Genomic DNA, 22,248 nt, shown 5'->3' with positions numbered 1-22,248 from the left:
GGCAGGCATCTCGTAAAATCTTAGGGCATGATCTTCCCACAGCCTAACTGCTCATCCCTGACTGTATGAAACTTTGCAAGAGATACAGGAGTGGTTGGGCCTGTGTTCCCTTGGACCAATGAGGCCCTTACAGGAGCAATTATTGGAAACTTAAGGGCCGGTCACTCCCACCACTATTTTGCCCATGACAGGGGAGTCTCATGCTAAATACATAGCCCAACAAAGTTTACTGGGCAAGCTGATGTTGGGAAAGGGGTGGGAGAACCTCCTTTTTGCAGGTCCCCTATGCCCATCAAAAGGCAACCTTTCCAATATCTCATATTACCCTATACCACCCCCCCTCCGCCCGGGCCTCTTAAACTTGGCTCCCTCTCTCCCTCCACCCCTCTCTCAGGGGCCTTCCAGCTTGACCTTAGTGTAATCCACCTCTCTCCTCCCGTCCGCCCCCCCCCCCCCCCCCCCCCCCGGTCTCCACTGGGAATTGGGCCCCAGTAGTGGCCAACATTCTCACCTGATGCTGTAGGGGTAAGCACAGTAAGAAGTCTCACAATACCAAGTTAAAGTCCAACAGGTTTATTTGGTAGCACAAGCTTTCGGAGTCTCACTCCTTCTATACCTGAAGAAGGAGCGAGACTCCGAAAGCTTGTGCTACCAAATAAACCTGTTGAGCTTTAACCTGGTGTTGTGAGACTTCTTACTGCGCTTACCCCAGTCCAACGCCGGCACTTCCACATCATGGCTATAGGGGAATATAGAGCTGCTGGTTATCAGCTGACAGCTCTCTAAGGCAGGACTTCCTGTCGCGAAGGGGTGGAAATCTAACATCCAACTTTGGCCTTTAAATGTCAGCGTGGATTGGCCCTCGACTTTTGCAATGGGTGACAGGATCCACGATGCCCTGTGAAATCCAGTTTATGAAGAATGCTGCTGGTAGCATCAACCCTATTGTGGTGCATCAATATAGTGCTGGAATATAGAAATGGACAGCATTGTACCAGTGGAAAACCAAGATTATTATTTTTAATTCTGATGTCGGACTTTGATCTGTTAATGCCAGACCGTTAAAATTTATTGGCTTGCAAGAGTGTGCTAAATATTAAAATACAGGCTTGTGTGTCTCTTGTCAAACCAGTGAACCATTTTTATTTTTGTTCAACATTCAGATTGGAAAACTGTTTTATTATATAATTTCTCGACTTTGATTTCTATAGGCACAAGTCAGTGTAAGTATCAAATTTGTAAGAAATATTGCAAATGTTGCCATATAAAACTATTATCTTGGAGAATAAAAGCTCATATTCTGAATATTCTTAAGCAAATTGGTAACACAGGCAATTTGGATTGCCTTACAGGCGATTTCAGTACACAGGAGATCCTCAGATTTTGACAGCCATCTGAAACATGGCAGTGTAAATTGGTGATGAATTGCTAACATACAAGTAACAAGGGTGCATGCACTTTGCAAGAGAGAGAGGTGGGGATCTCAAAAACACAAGCTTTGTACAAAGTACTCAGCGATGCAGAATGGTGTGATAAAGGAGTTCTGGACACTGAAAGCAGGCATGAATGTCACAAAATCTGAGTGTGGATTGGGAGAAATGGAGGAGGAACCTGTTTAAGCGCTTGGCGGAGTATTTCCTCTATGCACCCCCTTTGTGCACCCCCTTCCTCTGTGTTAACATGTAGTAATGATGTGGAGATTCCGGCTTTGGACTGGGGTAAACACAGTAAGAAGTCTAACAACACCAGTCTTAACATGTAGTAAAACAGGAAATCCAGCCTATTCCACCAAGTTTGTGGCCAGTGTGAAGTGCTCTTGCTTGCACACTGCAAGTGTACTTACCATAAGAACTGCTGTATGAGGAGGCTCACGATGCTGTTTGTCATCTCTGAGATTGATTACATCAGAAAATCAACAACAATAGTGAAGTGGGGTGATTGAAATAATTCAGCATTAATAGTTTTGGAGTGGACAAATGGAGTTATGAGCATTAACAGCTTTAAAAGCATTGTTACTGGAGCCCATTCTCAGCATGCTGGTGTGACAAAGTAACATCACAAACTTCATGACCTTCACAGGATGGGTAAGTCAAAGTGTGATAAGCAGAGTTCGTTCAGCCTTCAGGTAGTTAAATTCCAGCTGCAGCCTGTAACTTGCTGCTTAGTTGGATTTATAGTGTAAGGGTGATAACCAAAAGATATAAGTATGTTACACAGCCTTTGCATAAGGCAGACACTGTAGGAGCAGGGATATGTCTCCTAGGGGTATAATCTCTGAATAGGTTTATGCTTCTTAAATATGTTTTTGAATAAAGCCTCAGTTGCTGCAACTTATAGACTTGAGTGGTTTCAATCTACTGTTACAACAATAGTAAGAGGCAGTTGAGGATTGAAAACATTGTGTTTGACCTAGTCTGCTTTCTCTTTTGCTGCTCCTCCCCTCCACTGGAATATTGAGATGCTACTCTGAAATTCTAGACCTGTTCCTGGGTGGGGTGACCAGGGAGTGTTTATAAGCCATGGTGCTTGACCCTTTTATGTGAATATACCCAGCCCCTGAATTTGGGATGAGGTTGACACTGTAACAGACATGGTAGGTTGAAGTCCTGCTGCCCTCCTGAGGCAACAGTGGCCAAATCAAAATTTCTAAGCTCTGATCATGTGGTGTGGAACCCACATGTTTGAAGGATGGAGCAGATGAAAGGAGAATGAGGAGTAGGCAGACTGAAAATAAGATGGTCTATTCATTGCACTGACACCACAATGTCATAGTAAAGAATTGTTGATTGCTCCTTATGAGTAGTTAATCACTTTTCATAGCTGCAGTAAGTAGAGTACTGCCATAAAAAGGGAAATTGCATTGTGACAAAAATATATTTGGTAATTTAGTTTTGGTTAGAACTGATGGAAGGACAAGTTTCTTTTTTTTCAGCGCTTAAGTTAGGAATTAATTCTGTGACATGGTTAGTCTGTTTAATGTAGTGGGCAAGAGGGGTGGATAGTCGTTGTGAAACTAAAAGCTGAAGTATCAAGTGAATTGAGTTTATATTTTTATGTTTTCCTTTCATGTGTCATGAAATCCATCAAACTCTGTGTCCCTGGATGCTAAATTAGCAGTAATGTTTGAGGTAGGGGCTATTCCGATGCTTGTTCCATTGGGTCTTGCTGAGTAACAAGTGTGGGACCCTTTGGGAGTTTTTTGATAGGTTACCAGATCAGTTCTTGAAGCAGTCTGTTTAAGGCAGTGTGCCAGTCAACAAGTGCCACAGAGACAGGGATAGGCTAAAATCCCAGTTAAGTTGAGTTACAAAGTTACAGAAAAGGCTGTGGGGTGAAGACTCTATAAGAGCGTCGTTAACACAAAGATACCCCTTTGGAGCAGTGGTCCTGGCCATAGATCTGAAAGTGTGCTTGGAAGCAAGTGCTAAGTGTACCCGGGAATCAAGAGAGGAGGAATCTCAGAAGGTGAGATTGAGACCCTGAGAGGTGTACCCATTGTTAAAGCTGTCTGAGTGGGAGTGGTTGGCGAGAAGTTCAAGGCAGGATCTTCAAAAGTGGAGATGGGAAACTCTTGTGAGAAAGACGACGTTTGAGTGAGATTGGTTGACTCACAGTGGGATGAACATCTGGGTGATTTGTAGAGAAATTCATGGAATCTGTTTTGGTTGCATCTGTCATTTAACCTGAAGTGTGAAGTGTCCAATCACAGTTTGTCTGTTAATTCACATGCATCACATACTTAACCTAAATGTTAGAACAGAAGATACATATTGTAAATTGTTTTATCTTTCTGAACGTTGATAGTAAGTTTTGTTCTTGTTTGTTCAAAACCCGTGGAATCTTGTGGCTGTTTTTCAAAAGCAGATGTGTTGAATCTCACCCTTTATCTACTTTTAAACAAAGTGTCATTGATCCCGAATCAGATCCCACCCACCCCTGGCCACATTTCAGGGTCTGGTCAAGGATCATAACATGTCACGAGTCAAGTCTCTCAACCTCAATTTATAAAAACTTGGAGAATGTACAGGACTGAGAAAGAGGCAAATCTATCTGTCTGTCTGATCAGAACAGTTAATTCTTTTAAATGAAATGCCCACTCCCTCAGTGCTCAAGTCAAATTCACTCAAATGTTTCTAGACTAACAGATTCCAATGTCATTCTGGACAGTCTGCACCATTCAATTATCACCCTCTGTATAAGATGGTTGTATGAACTCCTGTCTTTTAATTTTGAGTTCTAGGTTTTTATTGATATTCATTCATGGGACATGGGCGTCGCTGGCTGGCCAGCATTTATTGCCCATCCCTAGTTGCCCGAGGGCAGTTGAGAGTCAATTACATTGCTGTGGCTCTGGAGTCACATGTAGGCCAGACCAGGTAAGGATGGCAAATTTCCTTACCTAAAGACCATTAGTGAATCAGATGGGTTTTTCCAACAATCGACAATGGTTTCATGGTCATCAGTAGATTCTTAATTCCAGATATTTTAAAAATTTAATTCAAATTCTACCATCTGCTGTGGTGGGATTCGAATCCGGGTTCCCAGAACATTAGCTGAGTATCTGGATTAATAGTCTAGTAATAATATTACTAGGCCACCACCTCCCTAGAATTTGTTATTATTTAATACACATTATTTTTCTTCAATTTGCACATTTGCTTCAGGATCTTGCATGCATGAATATTGTCTCACCTGTTCACCAGTAATATATTATAAATCATAGAAACATCACCATAGAAAAAGGCTATTGTGCCAGTGTCATCTCCACATAAGCTTGACTTCTTTAATAGCACTCTTAGCACTGCGTAGGATTGAGTGACATAGGGTGCTGTGCAGTGCTGACTTTAGTTTGTACATTAGACTCTGCCATCATCACCTGCTCTGAAAGTTAGCCTTGTTTGGGTGTTTGCACTTTCAGTTCTGAATCAGAAGATTATGGTTTTGATCATCAGTACCTCATTAAACACAAAATCTAGGCGAATGTGGTACTGGAGGATTATGGCCATGGTAATGAAGGGTTTCAGATGAGATGTAAAGTTGAGAGCCTGTTTATCCAATTAGGTGAACACCAATTAGGTAATGCAGCTAGTCAAAGTGTTAAGATTGTCTCCAGTATCCTGCGCAACATTCTCGTTTCGGCCAAATCCATCAAAAACAGATTAGCTCGTGGTTTGTAAATTAAAGTTCTTGAATATTTTCTTCAAGTATTTGTTACAATTATAAAGTTTGAGATTGTTTGGGATGTTGTCATTAACTTGAGGCATAATGAAGGGGATCACACCTGACTGACAGCAGCCCTGTGCGGTTTGATTGTTAGAAATTAAAGGGAGTCTAGGTTGTTTTATTGGGAAGAAGGTATAATGTGTTCACACTTGCCAGCAATGGCAGCAGCCTGTGTGTTAACAATTGATAGATAATGAGTCTCCAAAGTCCAATAAAAGAATGTGGGGTTGTAAATAGTTGGGCTGTAAACTGCCCATTTAATTTGACAATAGAATAGAGTTGGGTATAAACAACAGCGATCAGTATTTCTACCTAGATACAACGCCCATGTGATTTACATTGTCATGGGCTTTGAGATGGAAAGGACAGACTTTCCTAAAAAAAGAACTGAATATTGGGTCTGGGAAAGGGAGAGCAACTGGAGGCCCATGTTTACTGTGCAGGTATCTGGGTGAAAGCTTGCGCCTGGATTCGAAGGATGACATTTGTGAAGAGTTAAACCAAGGCTGGAAGATTTGCCAAGCTTTAGGTGGACAGAGAAGTTTCCAGGAAACCTTGCACCATAAAAGACAGTTCTAGAATTAAAACTTTCCAATCTGGCAAAGGAAAAGATTGGAAATAAACCCTTGGGAGCTAAGAATCATTTTGCTCTGATTCTGGGAGAATTTAATGTCAACTTAAAGGACAGTGTAATGTATACCTGATAGGTTTATTTTTTGGTTGTGTTAAAAGTTTTGTTCTGTCATTTAATGTACAAGTTGCCTCGTATTTAGTCAATAGTTGTTTAGTCTGTTACTTTTAAAGTCTTTTAATAAGTGAAATCTTGTGTCCTCCCCCGTTCAGCTATTAACTGAAGTTCAAATTCCTTTTGAAAGTATTTGTCTGAATAGCGATGATCACATATTTATCTAATTCCCTGTTGATTTGTATTAATTGACCTCAGAATGATGAGGTATTCTAAATTATAAAAGTATTTTCTTTTAGTTACCTTGGGTTCGAGTGAATACCTCCCCAGTTTTTCAGATGTTATCATAATTCAGCAACATTTTCTTGAACTTCTCTGGACTATTTCTTGGATATCTTAAATTCTCATTCACTGTTTAGTGATGCTGGAAGGGAAGTTGTGTATTTTTTAAAAATGTGTTGAACAGGGATGACAGGGGCATGAGAGCATAAAAAAATCAGATCAGCTGTTTCCAATTACATTTATTAGAAAAAGATATGGATAAACCCATACAATTAAAAAGAAGTGGCAAGCAAAATCTATTTTTATTGAAAAGAATAGAAATAAAAGGGGCGATTCTCCCATCCTGACGCCCAAGTTTTTTGGCGCATCGGGATGGGAGAATCGCGTGTCGGCCATTTCGTGGGATTCTCGCATGCGTTCCTGACACATGCGTGTCTCCCACAGCCGGAGAACAGTTGCAGTCAGGACTGCGCTGGGAACCAGCGGGAAGACAAGGTAAGTGATTTAAATCTTTTAAAAATGTAATTTAAATGTATTTTAAATGTGATTATTGGGCCCAGCGCAGAACTAGCCGGGCCCGATAGGATCTCCCACCCCGCCAGGAATACTTCAGTCCGGCGGGGTTTAGAGTAGCTTCCCATGTTCGGGGAACTAGGGGGAGACCCCGCCAGAATGAGAGGGGGCAATCGGGGCTCCCCAGGCGGTCAGGCAGCAGAGGGGCTGGTACCCCCGGGGCATGGGCACCCTGGCAGTGCCAGCCTGTGCCCCCTGGCACTGCCCAAGGGGCAAAGTGCCCATGCCCAGGGGGCACCTTGGCACTGCCCACCAGGCATCGGGCAGTGCCAAGGGGGTGAGGCCTATTGTGGGCGGGGTCTAGGGCGCGATTGGTGGGGCTGGGTGGTTCCGCTGCCACTCTGCAGACTGGATTGGTTGGGGCTGCACGGAGTCCAGAAATTGGGGCGGGCTGAGGGGGTTGGTTTGCCGGGAGGAGGTCTGCCGGGATGAGGAGTGGTGGGTGGATCGCCACTGCTGGGTGGGGGGGGGTGCTGAACATAAGAGCGCTCCGGGCCGGTGGGTTGGGCTGGCCCGAGAAGGCTTGTGGGGGCCATGATCGGGTGGGGGGGGGGTGGAGGGTCAGCACTGCGGGGGTCCTGGGCTGGCCAGTGATCATGCTGGCCAGCAAATGGGGAGACTGACAGATCGGGGCCACTGTGCATGACCCCCCACCCCCCCTCCCCCGGCTTTTAATGATATTCACGATTGTGACATCTGCATTTCACAGAGTGGGGAGATTCAGGTCTGAAGTTGCACTGAAAAAATAGTCTTGATCTAAACCAGTTTCCTCGCCAATACAGGACTTTTGGGAGAATCGCCCTCAAACTTTGTAAATTTTTTTGAAGTAGTTTTATAGCATCATTTCTTTTCATCATGGACAAAAGTAAGAAATTTACAGACCTAAACCATAATGGGGAGAATTTTCCCGTCGTCCACCACGGGAATTGTCACGAGTGGGGGTGGGGGGGAGGAAACGGACCATGCAACAGTCTGGTGACCTCAGGCGACATTTTTCCGATTTTGGGGCGAGCGCGGCCGGCAAATCCTGCCCAATGTCTCCAAAATACAGCTGTGCGTTAAGAAGCCTTTGTAGAGGGGCACGGAGAACCGAAATACTCCCAAAAACATTTGCATTTGGAGATTAAAACCAAAGTGTTCAACAAATGATTTAGTTGACCAAGTGCCAACTTAAAGCTGTTTTAAATCTTGTACATATTGCAATTATTTGGTTGCATCTACAGAGGAGCTTTTTGTACGAGTTTGTGTAAATGCGAATGTTAGAATCACAGTCACATCATCACAGTTGATAGTGTTTTGTATAATTTACAAGTTGTCACCTCTAGATAACACAAGATTGACGAATCAGTGTTGATCTCATGTTCTCTGAAGTGAAAATAAGAATGCAAGTATGCCAATTTTAATTAACTTTTTTCTCATCTTGATAGCAGGAGGAGTGCAACTATTTGATTCAGGCGCCTTGGATTGAGGGGGGATTCTTGCTCTGAATTCAGCAAACGCTTCCTCTAAAAGGACAGATTTGCACTTGCTTATGAAATCTTTGTAAACCGTTTTCTTCCCCTTGTTTGTTATGCTTCCACAGATAATAGAATGACAGGTGGTAGCCTGACTGTATCCCTGGCCTCAGCAGCCTTGTGGCTCTTCTGCCTATTAAAATGAATAGCTGGAAAATCTTGGGCTGCTAAGTGGAAAACTTTCAGGAGAAAAGTGGAACTCCCACTGAAATAAATTGCATCAGAATTGACCAGAATATGAATCTGAAGTGGTTCAGATCAGTGACTTCCCTTAAAGTGCCATAAATGCAGCGTCTTGATCCATGACCAGTGGTTATTGCAGATCTCTGTCGATGGGAGAGATAGATAAAGAAATGCGCAACAGATAATTGATATCTTAAGCCAGATATGTGAGCATGAAAGTTCACTCTGCAAGTTCGATTTAAAATGTAGTCTGATGGCTGTGACCTTTCCAAGTCTTGATTGTCTGTACTTGGTTATATGAATGATAAGTAACTACCACTCTATCTTCTTTTTCCTCCATGTACTCTTGTTTTTCTTCATTCTGCTTAATCTTTCTTTATTCCTTCCATTCAGCTTCTCTTTCTTTCCTTACTCCTTCCTCTCTCTCATCCTTCTTTCGCTCCTTTCATGCCTTCCTTCTTTTTTTCCTTCTGTCTTCTTCCTTCTCCGTCTCTCTCTCTCTTTCACCTTGCTTTTCCCTCTCTTTGTTGTGTCTCTGCTCCTCTGCCTTCTTGCTTCTTTCTCTCTCTCCAATAAGGAACACTGGAAGGTAGGAGTAGGCATTTGGCCTCTCAAACTTGCTTCACCATTTAACGAGATCATGTCTGATCTACTTCCATGCTATTTTCTCGCAATATCACCATATCACTTGATATCTTTTGTTTGCTAACCCCTTGTATGGGACAATATTGAAAGCCTTCTGAAAATCCAAATTCACCATGTCCACTGATACCCTCTTATCTATTCTGTTAGTTGCATCTTCAAAAAATCCATGTTAACTCTGCCCGATTCAACATTATTTTCTAAGAGTCCAGTTATCACATCCTTTAGAATGGTATTTTACCTACTATTGAAGTCAACCTAGCAAGTCTGTAGTTTCCTGTTTTCCTCTCTCCTCTCTTAAATGGCAGGGTTACATTTGCTACCTTCCAATCTTCAGGAACCATCGCAGAATCTATAGAATTTTGGTAAATTTGCCAAGGATACATTCAGTCCCTTCATCCAAGTCATTGATATGAATTGTTAAAACGTTGAGCCCAAAGAACTGAACCCTGTGGCACACCACTCATCACATCCTGCTTTGTCGTACTTTCTAATTTAGCCCCGAGCTGCTTATTCTCTCTTAATACAACCTCTTTCCTTGTCCTACTTATGTTGTTGGTCCCTGCGTGGACCACAAGAATTGGATCTTCCTCTTCCCACTACGTTCCTGTCCAGCCCAGAACAGATGTCCCGAAGCCCTGCCACCATCTGCTAAGTAGCCTTTTGGACTCCTACTCTCGGCTGCAGAGGACTGTGTCTATCCCCTTGATGCGCGATTGATTCACACGGGAGGCTAGGACGTACCCGGGAATAAAGGCTTTTATTCACGACAAAATAGGAGCACACTACTTAACAATATTATCCCAGACTAAAGGCTACTAGGAAGTAGCAGTGACCTTTATACTCCTGTAAGAAGGCGGAGCCAAACGGAGTGTACCACATAAACAATAATAACAGGTGGAACACCCAAACCCTAACCCCAAGAGTAACATATGTACAAGTACCCATAGTGGTAACCATCTATGGTTCACCACACCCCTTGACTATACGGTCCTCTGCTGCCTACATTCCTTTTAACTCTCCCAACTCCCCCCCCCCCCCCCCCCCGCTTCCTGTACCACAGTGCCACAGTTCAGTCACACACGCTGCAGCCCCTGCATTTCTCCATACAGGCTGCAAGGAACTCAACCCTATTGGATAATTGTGAGGGCTGAGGTTTCTGTACTTGTCACTTCTCTATCCCTTTCTATGCCTCATTCATAGTTACAGCCCCTTGTCCCTGAGCAAGGGCCAAATCAGGTGACCCTATCCTAAGGGGTGTGGCCACCTCCTGGAATAAAATGGCCAGGAAACTTTCCGTACCTGATTTGTCGCAGCGTCTGCAGCTCGGCCTCCAGCTCAATGATTCTGAGCTGAAGTTCCTCCAGCTGCAGACACTTACTGCAAATGTGTTTGTCTTGCATTGTGTGGGTGTCCATGCATTCCCCTATTCTGCAGCTGCCACACAATACTTGCCCTGCCATCTTTATAGCATTTAATTTATTAATTAAAAATTTATTCAGTAAAATAGTTAATGTCCCTAGTCCTGCCATTGCTTATGTTCTTATTATTTCAATAAATTTTCTGCTCACCCGGCTTCTCTCTGCTCATTTTCTCTCCCTCTTGTCTTCCTTTCTCATCCCTCTTCCCCCTCCATTAGCCTTTTAAATCTACGTCCCTCATTTCTTCCTCTTCCAACTCAATTATTCTGGCACTTCAAAATGTGGGACTCCTTACCTCCAGTCATTACAACTTCCTACAATTTACAAGATTTTGAAGCTTACCGCCACTGCTGGCAGATTTATTTTGCCTCCTATTAATTTAACGTTAGAATCCTGCAGTTAGGTACTTGTTCCTGCCCCTGGATTTGTAATGAAATCAAAATTACTTGTCTGATTGTTTCATTCAGATACTTGTTTCTTATTTTAACTAATTAAGCTTTTGAGACCTAATAAAAGTAATTGTGTGGCGAGCCCGGCACAGGGAGGTATTGTCATTTATTTCAATCAAATGAAGAAAACTATTAGCTGTTTCTCTGCAGTTTCATTCAAGGACGTTTTGTTGTGATTTTGGTGCTGATCTCATTTAAATAAAAATCGATACACCAAAGACTGAATTGCAAGCGTTTCTTCTTCCTTAGCAGTGGTATCATCAGATTTGTGTTGGGTTGTGGTGTTCACAACTGAGTTTGCAAAAAAAAGAGTCTGCAGTTTTACACTTTCCTGTATCTGTGCTCTTAAAAATATTTGGCTCTTGAAGCTATTCTTAACCTGATTGTAAATGACAAAACGGGAATCCCTGCTGCCATTTAAAAGTGCATTGATTGTAGAGTAATTGGACTGTCCAGCACAAAAGCTCCTTCAGGGACAAAACTCTGAACAAAGTATTTAGTTTGCATCCCTGAATAGATTTTGATCTCCTGTGAAAATAGGGCAATGACACTGCACTTGAAGGTGACAGCGGTCTCATTTATTATCCACTAACTGAAGCCATATTGCATTTAATGGATAGTAATATTACAATTCAAAGCATCTGATGAATTTTCAATGAATGCAATAATACGTAATTTGGATATGATTGGAGTTTTAGTAATCTAGCAATGATCTATTAAAGTGTGAACTGTAGATTTGAATTTGCACTGTAGATATTTTTTGAATATACTCAATTTGTCCAGCCCTGAACTTGATGTTATATATCCGTAATGTGCGTTTCTGTAATCCTTGAACTGTCTCATTAAAGGAAGTTCGTATCACAATTACAGTAATTAATTCCACTTGTATTTTTCTCCCTGCCAAACATGTTTTTAAAGTAATACAAACTTAAAGCAGCTCTTTAAATCGTAGAATCATAGAACCTCGACAGTGCAAAAGGAGGCCATTTGGCCCATCGAGTCTGCACCGACCACAAACCCACCCAGGCCCTATTCCCGTAATCCCACATATTTACCCGGCTAATCCCCTGACATGAGAGTCAATTTTAGCATGGCCAATCAACCTAACCCGCTCATCTTTGGACTAAATATAAGTATGTTTAGTGACTGTTTTATCATTCTTATTTCTACCTAACGTTGTCAAGATTTCCATTTATAAAATGAAATTCTGAATTGGTGGACTGTCATATTATGCATTATTTAAAAGATTACAGTCATTTGCATCTAATTAGAAAGCCAATACAATTTGTGAAATATATTTTGAAGGGGATCATAATGCTTGGTGACAATAAAAGGAAGCATTTAGATTTCTTGAGCATAAAAAAGCTTCAGGCAACAGTCAACTCAGGTTGGACAAATACTAGGGGGTTTCACCACATGATGACCCACCAACACTCATCCCACCCTGTGTCACCGCCATTCTGCCACCCAGGACTTGAGCACAAGAATCAAAGCTTACACTCCACTGAAGGAGTGCTGCATTGTCAGCTGTGCCGTCTTTTAGATGAGGCATTTAACTGGGGCTCCATCCAGGTGGACATGAAAGACCTGATGACATTACTTTGAAGGAGAGCAGAGGAGTTATCTCTGGTGTCCTGGCCAATATTTGTCCCTCCATCGACATGGCGAAATCAGATTATTGGTCATTGACACATTGTGGTTTGTGGGAACTTGCTGTGTGCAAATTGGCTGTTGAGATTCCCAAGCTACGACAGTGACAACATAGTACATCATTGGCATATAAATACTTTTAGGCATCCTGTGATCTTGGAAGGTGCTGTTTCAGTGCGAGTCAGTCTTTCATTTTAATTGGCCACATCCATTCATGGGACGCACCCAATTGGAAAATAAATAATCTTCACTACTGAATTGGATGATTCTTGCTAGTTAGTAAAGTATTCCTCTTCATCCCCCCTCTCCAGTTCAAAAATTTTGTAACTAATAAAAAATGAAAATGCACACAAGTTTTAAAAAGTATCTAGTTTTTATTCCAGACCCTGTGAAACTGTGTTCTGGAAATTAATCTTTAAAGATTGCAAGACAGTGTGGAAGGGTTTTTAACCGTTAGGCTACAGGTACAGTGGCGTCAGAAAAAATCGTGATAACATAAAAACTCAAAGCAATCCAGTAATTTGGAAGGTGTTTTGTTGGTTATATGTTTTTAGAAACAATTTAAAAATAAAAGCTTCATAATGGCAGGGACAATTTAGCTAGGCTTTTGAACTAGTGTTTTTGATATGTTGATGAGCCCTGCATCACTGCTAAGTGATGTTTACCGAAGGCAAAGCGGTACCAATGGAGAATAGAAGAACATCAAGGGTTTAAGTAAGATATCAGAGTTCAAAGGAGGTGACAGGTTGTGATCTTTGCAAGTACATTCTGTAAGGCGGATTTACAAAATGAAGGTAATTAAGTTTGACTTCTGAGGAGGTTAGTTCAGATAAGGGAAGATCAAAAGGGAAAAGTGGTATATCAGAAGCAATTCAACCTATGAAAGGGAGCTGTTTTGAACCCTTCAGTCCACAGTAGGAATAGCTGTTTGAACTTGTGGCAAGCAGTGTCTGGGAGAAAGCCTGCTTGAAGAGCCAGTTGTTTTGTGCTATATCAGAAGCAAACCCAAAAGATAAAACTGCTTGGTGTGGTAACATTTACTGGATTTTGCTTATGGCTTTTAAAAATGTATAAGATATTGTTTGCGGAGAAATAGGTCTGAAGTTATGGACAAAAATGGTGTTTGGAACTAATTAAAATTAGGAATATTGTGTATGGCTATTGTTTTAGTTAAATGTGCTTCTAATTGACTTTGTTGTTTAATTGTTTACTAAACATTTATTTAAAATCACCGCAAAAGCATCTGAGACATTAATCTCTGGTTTTCAAATCTTTCCTCACATTATATCAAACTCAAATTATGGTTGAGAGCAGGTGTTTCAAGTTTCCCTTCTGGGATTTGGAATACCCTGGTGTTTACTATTAGCTGTGCCCTTAACAGTGGGTGGAATTTTACAGCCCCTCCTGTTGGCAGGGTCTTCCGATCTTGCTGAGGTCAGTGGGATTTTGAATGGCCCATTGTATTTTCTGGCCCAAGCCTCACTCGGGCCGCTACAGGGCGATAAAATCCTGCCCTGCATTTTCTCCTTTTTAAAGGACAGTGTTTTAGTGGAAATGCTTTTGGTAAAAACGTTTTCCGTTTGCATGCACATAATGTGATTAGTGATGAAAATGGCACAAGACAAAATGTCCAAATATTCATGAAATTCAGCAGGCTAGATTATCTGATTACAAAAATAGTTTTATGCCAATTTAATACTGCAGGATTTTGGAGTGATGCACAGAGTTATGAGCATACAGCTTGGGATATTTTACTGATCTAACTCTAAAGTGCGCTAAGTGGTCATGTCAATCCAGAGGGCCAACTCACACTGACCTTAGTTTGTTCTCGGTACAATATAACCAAATATGGTATATAACTGACCAGACAGTATATTAGATTGCATGAATGTTTTAAAAATTGTGTGGTAAAATTTTAAGGCTAATGGAGCAACAAATATTCCGACTGCCTTTTTCAAACGTTAGTAATTGGTCTGTTGAGAAACAGTGTTCTGCAAATACATCCAACTGTGCTCCCAGTTGTGGGTTACTTTCATGTGACCTTCAGTAAAGTGTAGTTGCCTATTTGCACACTTAACAAACAAGTGCAAGATTGAAAGCTGCAGTATAGCTGAAGCTTAAAAGTTGAGATAACTAAATGTAATCTTCAGAAATTCTTTTGACTAATGAAGAGATTTTGTGGGACACAATGCATGAATGCATTCTCATTACCAAATATTCACAGGGGTGACGTGTAATATTTTACATTAAAAATACTTTAATCTTCGTTATAGCACTTATTTGAGGGTTTTATTAAAGTAAGTATATGAATTTTTGTGTGAATTATTTTCTATTAAAACTTGACAAAATTAAATGTATGGAAATTCACAAAAAATGAGCAATCAGTATCTGAAATGTGAATGCTTACACTTTAGTTTTGATTGTTTTATTTAATCTATGGAGAATGTTTAATTATTCAAGATTGCCATTATTTCAGCTGAAAATATTCAGAACATCGGAACAGGCTTTTTAGCCTCTTGAATCAGTTCTGCCATTCCTTGAGATTTTGGTTGATCTGAGACCTAAGTCCATGTGCCCACCTTTGTCCCATATTCCTTAGCCTTGGCTAACAAAAATATATCATCTCAGTTTTACAACTAACAATTGACCTCTTATCAATTGAAGAGAGTTCCAAACTTCTATCATACTTTGGTAAAAGTGTTTTGTAATTTTCTTCCTGAAAGGTATGGCTCTAATTGTTGGACTGTGACCCTTAGACCTTGACTCTCCACCCAGTGGGAATAATTTCTCTCGATCTCTGCAATATATTCCCCTTAATAACTTGAAAACTTTGATTAAATCACCGCTTAACCTCCTGAAGTTCCTAGGAGCACAGCCTAGTTTGTTTAAATTCTCCTGATGGCTTAATCCTTAGAGTCCAGGTATTGTTCTAGTAAATCTACAATGCACTTAAAACCATAGATCATAGAACCATAGGAAAGTTGTAATGAAGAAAAAGGCCATTCAGCCCATCATGTCTACGTTGGCACTTGGTCCATAGCCTTACAAGCTACGGTATTTTAAATGCAGATCCAGGTACCTTTTGAAAGGAGTTGAGCATTTCAGCCTAAAACACCAGTTTGGGCAGGGAATTCCAGCTGCCCACCAGCCTCTGGTGAAAAAGGTTTTTCATCATGCCCCCTTTAATCCTTCTACCAATCATCTTAAATCTATGCCCCCTGGTAATTGGCCCCAAAGCTAGGGAAACAACGCTTTCCTGTCTACCCTATCTAGGCTTCTCATAATTTTCTATACCTCAATTAGTCAGCACTTTGTCTCTTCTATTCCAAAGAAAACAATCCTAGCCGATTCAATCTTTCCTCGTAGCTGCAATTTTCAAGCTATGGCAATTTTCCTGTAATCTCCTTTGCATTCTCTCCGGAGCATTTTTGTCCTTCCTGCTAAGACCAATACATCCTTCCAAAGAGGTGATGCCCAGATCTGCTTGAGGTGTGGCCTAATGATTTCAATGCGTTGTAAGTGAATGTCTCTTCTCAGATTCTCCCACAATTCCAAATCATGTAACAAAAAAAGATTGTTTTTCACACTTTTTAATTGGGGAGAAAAATGTAAATTATTTCTGGCACTTGTTTGAGGAGTACAATTAACTGCTAAACAATTAATATTAACAAAGAATAGATGATAAAGACAGAAAAGAAAGGCAAACCTCACATGATAAACTGGAAATGGAGATTTTTCCAAATGGTTAGCACAGCTGCCTCACAGCTCCAAGCATCCCAGTTCAATTCCAGCCTTGGGTGACTGTGTGGAGTTTGCACATTCTTGCCATGTCTGCATGGGTTTCCTCCGGGTTCCTCCCACAGTCCAAAGATGTGTAGGTTAGGTGGATTGGCCATGATAAATACGTGGGGTTATGGGGATAGGGTGGGGAGGAGGGCCTGGGTAAGATATTCTGTCAAAGAGTCGATGCAGACTCGATGGGCCAAATGGCTTCCTTCTGCACTGTAGGGATTCTATGAATGTCTGCCTCCTCCACATGTTCCTAGTCAATCAATGTAACATTGTTCTTTTCCTCTTCATGTATGAAATGTTTCATAATCAAGGGGCTTTCAGATGTGAAACATTAAATTCTGCCCCAACATCAAGTCTCCCATAATTAGCTGAACATTTGACTCATGACCAATAAGGCTCGGTTACTCTCTACCAAATGGCGCATGTCTTTCAGCCCCAAGTCAGATTTGAGCCCATAATCTACACTGGTATATGAGTGCCACATAGCTGCATTATCCTTCAGATAAGACGTTAAATGCAGAATCCTTGTTGCCTGTTCAAGCAGTGGAATATAGTGTTCAATTCTGGCCACCACACTACCAGAAGGATGGGGAGGCTTTGGAAAGGGTACAGAAAATATTTACCAGGATGCAGCTTGGTATGGAGGGCATTAGCTATGAGGAGAGATTGGAGCCACTTGGTTTGTCCTCACTGGAACGACGAAGGTTGAGGGGCGACCTGATAGAAGTCCACAAGATTATGAAGGGCATGGACGGAATGAATAGTCAGAAGCTTTTTCCCAGGGTGGAAGAGTCAATTACCAGGGGGCATAGGTTTAAGGGGCGAGGGGCAAGGTTTAAAGGAGATGTACGAGGCAAGTTTTTCATACAGAGGGTGGTGCGTGCCTGGAACTCGCTGCCGGGAGAGTAAATGGAAGCAGATACGATAGTGACTTTTGAGGAGTGTCTGGACAAATACATGAATTGGATGGGAATAGAGGAATATGGTCCCCGGAAGGGTAGGGGTTTTTGGTTCACACGAGCAGTGTGGTCGGTGCAGGCTTGGAGGGTCGAAGGGCCTGTTCCTGTGCTGTAATTTTCTTTGTTCTTTGTAGTGGTCCATGACTCTGAGCAAGCATGTTCTCCCCAAGTATACTTGTCAGTACCACAAAAAACTGATTACCTGGCCAGTTTACTCACTGCTATTTGTGGTACTTTGTGTGAAATTTGGTGGTGGGGGCGAAAGAAGATTGCAAGCATTGGTTGTCACTATGGTGTTCTTTGAGAGCACCCACAGATTGGTTTGCCAACAGTGTCATCATGCCAGCTCTTTATAAAGTGAGAAGAACAGAAAAGATATGGCATTTTACGTCGAGTTGTTTCAGAAGGAAAAAATACAAAAGAAAATTTGTCATTCATTTTGAGCAAACCAAGAAAAAATATTTCTATGCCTCATTAAATTGCGTGCTAGTTAGCGTCCAACAGGTTTATTTGGTAGCACAAGCTTTCGGAGCACTGCCCCTTCATCAGGTGAGGGAAGGGGCAGTTATCTGAAAGCTCGTGCTACCAAATAAACCTGTTGGACTTTAACCTGGTGTTGTGAGACTAGTTACTGTGTCCACCCCAGTCCAACGCCAGCAACTCCACATCCTAGTTAGCGTTGACACAGAGGGCACACTCACCTCTAAACTAGAAAGTTACAGGTTAAAACCAAATTCTGTAGACTTGAGCATGTTGTGTAGACTGACGTTTCAGTGCAGTATTGAGGGGGTGCTACACTGTTTGCAGTATTGTCTTTTGGCTGATCCATTAAAGTGCAGGCCGAATGTCCTCCCGGATGCAAAAAAATCCAATGGTATTATTCACAGAGGAACATGGCATCCTGTTGGTATCTTGTTGGAACTGTATTACTCTATCAGCACCAAAAACAGATTACCCTGTCATTTATTTAATTGCTTTTTGTGTGATCTTGCTGTGCACAAATTGACTGTTCCATTTACCTACATTACAGTGGTGACGACACAGTAATTCATTGACTTGAAGCACTTTGGGAGATGCTAAGGATGTGAAGAACACAATATAACTGTAAGTTCTTTTTAATTTATTAAAGCCATCCAGTTAGAGGCGTTACACTTTGAGGACTGTTTTGTGGAATGCTAATGCACAAATTGAAACACTGACAATCAGATTAAAATGCTGATGGTTAGCATGTATAAAAATGAGAGTGATTAGCATTTTTCCTACTCGCACTCTGGGGTTATTGTAAGTCGGATGTATTTTGCATGACTTTAATTTGAACTTGGCTGAGCCTGTCAGTTATTTCTGGTGTAGGCTTGTGTTTTGGATAAGTACTGGTCAGGGCTGCAGTTTGCACAGTAAGGAGTGGGGAAGTTGTATGATTCTGCAGGCTGTAAAGGACAGTAGGTGTACAAACTCTGAAAAAGTTGAAGTTTGCTGACTATAGCAGTGACTGACATTCCAATGGTACAATACTGCTGCAATATGTAATTTTATTAAAAACTTATCTGAGGACATAGGAAGTTAAAGCTCCTCCTTTTCTGATCTGAAGGGACAGCCTTGCAGTGTCATGGACATTCTGTTAGCCAGAGCATCTGGCTATCATTCAGCCCATCAGACAACGTGGATGAAATTATGATGTTACTATCCTGTCATTTATGTCCAGTTTAAATGGTCATGCTCTCTTCAAGCAAGAGCCTCCCGTCCATTTGGAGGTTCCCGGAAATATGTGTCAGCTGCAAATAGAATCATAGCATCCCCTACAATTCAGAAGGAGGCCATTTGGCCCATTGTGTCTGCACTCTCCAATAGAGGTCTCATCCAGGCCCTATTACTGTAACTCCACATATTTACCCCGCTAATCCCCCGAACCTACACATTTTGGGAGATTAAGGCCAATTTAGCATAGCCAATCAACCTACCCTGCACATCTTTGAACTGTGGGAGGAAACTGCAGTACGGAGGAAACCCATGCAGACACGGAGAGAACGTGCAAACTCCACACAGGCAGTCACCCAAGGCTGTAATCGAACCCAGGTCCCTGGTGCCATGAGGCAGCAGTGCTAACCACTGTGCCACCATGCCGCCGGTGAAACTACAGCCAAACTGGGGCATTATTCGGAAGCAAATTGGCTCCATGGGCCGGAATTTTACCGGCACGCCCACCCCGATTCCGGCAGCAGGCGAGGTTCGGAGAACGGCATTCTCCGTTGGCCTCGGGCTGGATCGTACGGACCTCGGGCGGACGTGTCAGTAAAATTCCGCCCATGGTGTCCATTCCCATGTGGGTTAATAACAATTTTGAATGTACTAATTAAGATAACTGATCATAAATGCTAGATCCAGGCATATCATGTACCCACAGATTCTGATTTAGTTTAGAATTTGGTTGACAAATACATCCAGGATGAAACTCAGAATCCCATTTGCTGTGTTAGAACAGTATGAATTAGAAAATAACAATAAATGCAAGAAAACACAACAAATTCTGTTTTGTAATTTGTGTAACGCATGAACTATTTCAGCATTCTAAATGTTCTGTGTCCAGACTTGAGTAACAAAAAATACTATCTACCTTTAGGATAGGAAGCATTCTTTCTGAGAAATGCCAGAAGTGTCGACTTTAACTTACACCAGAATTTTACGTTCCTTGGGTGGCCGCACACTCGACCGAAAGTGCATGAAACTGCAAAAAGACGCTGGGTGCACATCCCAACATCATCGTACACGCAGGCAATATTTCAGTCAGAAGGTGCTTGAGTCTCAGCTGCACCCGCCAACAAACAAACATGCACTTTAGCCTATTAAGGGACCAATTGATTGCAATTTCACCTGGCATGCCTGCTTTTACTGTTGGCGAATGGGCCGATTGGCCAGGCAGCTTTTATGTTTTGGCCTGAACCTCGACCCAGGGTGGAATGATCCATCTTGGTTGAAATAAAATTGAGAAAGGTGTCCGGGGATTGAAGGTTGTGTTTTAATGTGCTGCCAAGACATTGTTTGCATAGTTTTACTATCGCAATTTATTTATTACATGTCTGCAGCTCCTTTAGACAGCTCCGCAGTGGCTGTCCCCTTGGGGAACCCATTAGAAGTGCCACTCCGCATCTTCCTTGTTCTCGGCAACCGTCCTCTTCCTACTCTCCTGGCAGCGCTCGCCCTTTCCCAGCACGGTGTTTCACGCTGGATGCCCATCGCAGCCGGGAGCGTGTTCAGTGTCCACTTCCAAATTCAAGCCTTGGCGATTCTTTTAAATTCAACTGTATCTGAGGGACAGTCATGACCTTTGTTAATTCAGGGTGATGGGAAATAGTACTTCACACAAATGCACATTCTTAAAAATATCTCTGTCGCTAGAAGAAAAAATACGTGAAGAAAGTAATTTCTTGATATTTAAACAAAGGAAGTAACTTGCATTCATATAGTGCCTTTGATGATCTCAAAATATCCCAAAGCATTTCACCATTAAATAAGTTTAGTCACTGTTGTAATGGCAAATATTGCTGGAATTTGTATGCTGCAAGGTCCCAATTCAGCAATTGGGTAAGTGATCAGATGGATAAGTTATCTTTCAGTGATGTTGATTGACGGATAAAGGTTAGCCAGGGTGAAGTGCTGCCCTTCAAATAGTGGCATGCATTCTTTTATGAGTATGTGAGAGGGGCCCGTTTCATGTCGCAGTGTTTAGCACTGCTGCCTCACAGTGCCAGGGACCCAGGTGTGATTTCAGCCTTGGATGACCACCTGTGTGGAGTTTGCACGTTCTCCCCGTGTCTGCATGGGACCGGTTTCCTCCCACATTCCAAAGAGATACAGGTTAGGTGGATTGGCCATGCGAAATTGCCCCTTAATGTCCCAAGATGTGTAGATTAGGGGGATTAGTGAGGTAAATGCACATGGTTAGTCCGGGAATTGGGGGGAACGTGCCTGGATTAGGTGTTCTTTCAGAGAGTTACTACAGACTCAATGGGCCGAAAGGCCTCCTTCTGCACTGCAGGGATTCTATGATTCTAAAGATGCCACCTATGTCAGTGCAGCGCACAAATGGTTTTCTTCAATCTGTCAAATGAAGAAGCTCTTAACACTTTAGTTTGTCTCATAGATATAGATTGCATTCATCTCACTCGAACATAAATATAAAGATGTGATAAATTTTGGAATAGTTTTCTCTGAATTCAAGGTTTGAAATAATGAGGCCATATGCCTGAAAATTGGCTCTATGGTTTTAATGTGATATTTAGTTGTTTCTTGCCAGCTGGCTGTCTCCCATGAGCAACTTGATCGTAGGATGGTGGACAGATGCAACCACCTGGAAGTGGCATGTCAGAAAAACTCCACCCTTGAGCTGTGTCATTGGCCTAGTTTTTAGGAAATGAATACACTGTAAATTGAGAGAGTTTTGGCCAACATAATCACTGTGTGGAATGTCACATAAAAAGAGACGTGTCTCCTTTGGGTCTATATGAGAATACTCAACATAGATCTATCAGCCTGAGTCTCATTAGCTTAGGTTTGAAAACTCCTGTTTGAAAACCCCATGTTGCTGTTAACAGAGGATTACTGGGAGATAGATCACATGATCTTCTCCAATAGAAAGCTGCCAGTGTCCTGTTGCAGTAATTGAGCTGGTCATTGGCCTATTTAACTTCCGGAATAGAATCGCCTAAATATTCACGTGGTTCCATTTCCTCTCTTTCAGAGAGTTGTAGGTAAAAGCAAAAGAGTGGGGAGCATTATAACTCAATTTATTGATGGAATCAAAACCTATTTTCTTAGCCTGCTGGAACTGACCATTGTTTGACCCAAGCTGAAGATCCTAATGATGGAACCTCACAGAGG

At 41.9% G+C, this 22,248-nt stretch overlaps 1 protein-coding gene across 5 annotated transcripts in view; it reads left to right on the top strand.

Annotated features, from left to right (window-relative positions):
- Positions 1-22,248, top strand: part of naaladl2 (N-acetylated alpha-linked acidic dipeptidase like 2) — a 902,781-nt gene that overhangs the window by 72,474 nt on the left and 808,059 nt on the right. For 4 of the 5 annotated variants that reach the window (XM_078208119.1, XM_078208130.1, XM_078208111.1 and 1 more), the window contains one exon: positions 18,404-18,477. The exons of the other annotated variant lie outside the window; for it this stretch is intronic. The gene's annotated coding sequence lies outside the window, so the exon portion shown is untranslated. The remainder of the gene's footprint in view (positions 1-18,403; positions 18,478-22,248) is intronic. 5 annotated transcript variants of the gene reach the window in all.

The sequence above is a fragment of the Mustelus asterias genome, chromosome 3 (genome assembly GCF_964213995.1).
Source record: "Mustelus asterias chromosome 3, sMusAst1.hap1.1, whole genome shotgun sequence".
NCBI classification, from domain to species: domain Eukaryota; kingdom Metazoa; phylum Chordata; class Chondrichthyes; order Carcharhiniformes; family Triakidae; genus Mustelus; species Mustelus asterias.
This window is presented reverse-complemented; position numbering and strand designations above follow the sequence as displayed.